The sequence below is a fragment of the Suncus etruscus genome, chromosome 5, assembly GCF_024139225.1.
Source record: "Suncus etruscus isolate mSunEtr1 chromosome 5, mSunEtr1.pri.cur, whole genome shotgun sequence".
NCBI classification, from domain to species: Eukaryota; Metazoa; Chordata; class Mammalia; order Eulipotyphla; family Soricidae; genus Suncus; species Suncus etruscus.
This window is the reverse complement of record NC_064852.1, coordinates 81,067,607-81,071,039: the sequence shown is the minus strand read 5'-3', so window position 1 is coordinate 81,071,039 and position 3,433 is coordinate 81,067,607.

The window sequence follows — 3,433 nt, the reverse complement described above, 5'->3', positions numbered from 1 at the left end:
TCTACATACATTTTATGAACATTCAAATGAATATCTATGACTAATCTCAAGTGCATTTGAATAAAAAAAATAGAACAATTTTGATGTTCTAAGTTGAATTATTAAGTAAAAATATTCAGTTATCAGATAGTTAATTAAGTGGAACTGACTGTATTCATTAAAATATTTGTTCCAAACAAATGTATTTAACATTCAGATATTATGCAGAATAGGTGACAATTGCATATCTCCATGGAGATCAATAATGGGATTCAGATCATTGTGTAAAGAGTCTGCAAGTTTAATGCAGAGAGAATGTCATTATTATTTCTCTCTTAATGATGGTCATTATGCGCAAACACTGATTGAATTCCATTTGTTACCTGCATTTGAGCTGAGAGGAATAATTACAATTTAAGTGTCTCCATTAAAATTCATAAAAGAATATGAATGCAAAAATTATACTTGAAACTGACAAAATATACTTTGAGGATATAAATTGTGTTTTCTGATAGGCCTCTTAAAAGTATTAAAAATAGCCTTATTTTAATAAGATGACATATAAAGATCATGTGTTATCTTCACCTATGTGTTAATTTCAACGCTGCAATACATGACTGATAATAAAAAGTAAAGAAATTAGCTTTCAAAAAGAAAATCAATTACACAATATGCTAGTTCCCACTTGTACTTTTAAAGATTGAGCCAAAGTTATCCATTTTACTAAAATCACTTTTAATTGCTATATGATATTCAATTTATAGTCTATCATGCCAGATATAGATGAGTTCTTTCTCACCCATATTACTGTTTGTACCTAACAGATTCACTTTTTGAAAGAATAAAAATTAAATACACATGTACTTTTTGTTAGTCGGCACTTATATCTTTTTTTCCTGTGTGTTAAATACCTACAGTTTCATATCCTAGTAGTTATCAGTTTATGGACTATACCAAAGCAAATTTTTCAGTGAACAAACCTGATCTGTCTCAGAATAAAGTGAAACATGCTGAGATACTTGAAAAGTCCTGGGTTTTAACAGTTTACTTAAATTTTGATAAGAGAATGTTGAGGAATTAGTGCTACAGAAGTCAAAAATTGATGGAGTAGTGAGACAGTTAAGTTTCTAATCAAATTTGAAAAAATATCTGATTAGAAAAACGATGTTTTCCTTTCTAACTCTAGTTCAACTCTAAACTGCAATGTTGTGAATTTTAAAGATTACTTGTGCTATTACTATTAAGTAAGAACAAGGAAGTTGTGGGGTTTTTTGAATCAGGAAAATCTTTATATCTTATCTCATTTACTTTTATCATTTTAAAGATGAGAAAACCAAGGTTTAAAGATGTCTCAGATAAAACTTTATTTATTTATTTTTCATTTTTGAGCCACACCCAACAGAGTTCAGGTTTACTCAGACCTCTGAGTTCAAGGATCACTCCTGATGGAGATCAAAACCTGGTTGGTTGCATGCAAAGAAAACACCCTTGCTGAACTATTGCTCTTGCCCAATAAAAATATTTTTAAATGAGTGTTAATTATTAAATTTGTTTCTATACTAAGACCCTGACTACAGCATTCTTTCTAAGTAATATTTTTGGGCATTCTGTTTGTCAACATGTTCATTTGTAATTGTTTTATTCACATATAAGTAATATCTTAAATGCTAGATTATCATTTTTGAAAAAGTGTAAAGAAAAATAATATTTGGTACCACTTAGGAGGTTTAGAATAGCTACAAATCAATAAAGTTTTATATATTATATTACTCTAGATATATAAATAGTTATAGATTATAGAAATAGTCATAATTGTCTTGATTTTTAATCTTCCTAATATTGCCAATTACTTTGAGATAAAACTTGTAGAAATACTCCTAGTATTAATCAGAATAAAAACAAAACAACCAAGAGAGAGCACTGGAAGCCATAAAAGTATCTAGAAGGAAAGAGACAAATGAAATATTGGCCCTTTTTGTCAGTGACTTCTTGCTGAAATAGTAATTAAGACACATTCTCTCTCTTTTCTTTTTCTCTCTGTCTTTCCCTATCTCTGTCTTTCTTTCTCTCTGACTCTGCTTTTTTGTTCTTTTTTCTTTTTAACTTTAAGCACCATCAGGTGGTTGGCTAGCTCAGGTAATATACAGGATGCTAGGAATCAAACCCAGGTTTGCTGCATGCAAGGAAAGTATCCAAATCCTTTATACTTTTGCTCCAGCTGTGGACATATTTTAAATATAACCATTTTCATTGTTAGATTTTCTGTTAAAGACTATACCTTGAATCAGGAATAACTCTTTCTTGAGTGATTAAATAGAATCAAGATAACATATTACCTGGCAACTAAACAAAAATACTAGTGGAAATTTTTAGATGTAGAAATTTGTAAAGATAGTGCTCATAACATTTTAAATGAGTGTCAGCAGGAAAGACCTTTTTCCTTTAAAATAAATGAGTATATTTGCTTTAAAGAAGAGGAATAATATTTAACAGGGTAGTATGTGAATGTAACCTATGCTTTTGACTACCAGTATTCACTAATAGTTTGAATCAACCTAGAATGAATCTTAAGCATAAAAAAGCATGAGAAAACAGTTACCAATAGCATTTCTTAACTAGTCATTCTCGATTGACCTCACACTCTGCTGTTTGAACTGCTGTTCCTTAGGTATGCAAATCCCACTAGATGCTTAAGCATAGCACTTTCTAAATCTATAGTAAAATTTACGCCAATCATTTTCCCAGCCTATTCAAGCTAATCAGATGCTATCCTCTGTCACCCCTTATTCCTCTGTTCTCTGACATGGCAAGAGAAGTTCGTGGCAACCATAATTTGCCCTTATAATTCTTTTGCAACTATTCAATGCATGCAACAGGAATTGGATAGTTTCTAGAATGAAGAATTAAACTTAATTGTTTAAAAAGATGAAAATGTCTAAATTAAAATCAAGTCATAGACTGTAGCCAAGAAGGGGACAGAGGAAAGTATTCTTGTTTGATGATATATTCCTAAGTATTGCATTCAGAAGTGTGAGCTGCAAGCATGAGAAATTTGCCTTATGTTGATTATCAGCCAGTGAAGTAAGAAACCATAAATAATCTAAAGTAAAGGGCATGAACTTCTCCACAAAGTCAAAGCTTCTCTTCATGCAAGGTGAACAGTTAAAGGGAAAAAATACATTTTAAGCTGCTACTCACTTCTGTAAGAATTGACGTGCCTGTATCCAAATGCAAGTTTTCTGCCCTCAGCAGTTCTCAAGGAATAGATAAAGAAGACATATATAGATGGGCAGGCTGATTTCCAAATCATTGTTCCTTTTGCTAGATTTTGTGAAGGTAGAAATGGTATTGCTACATCTGAGGTAGGGCTGACTCACTATAGCTATTATCAGACATGAGTTATTATTCTTTAAATAATACCATTGTATAAGACATGTTAATTTATATCAACAAA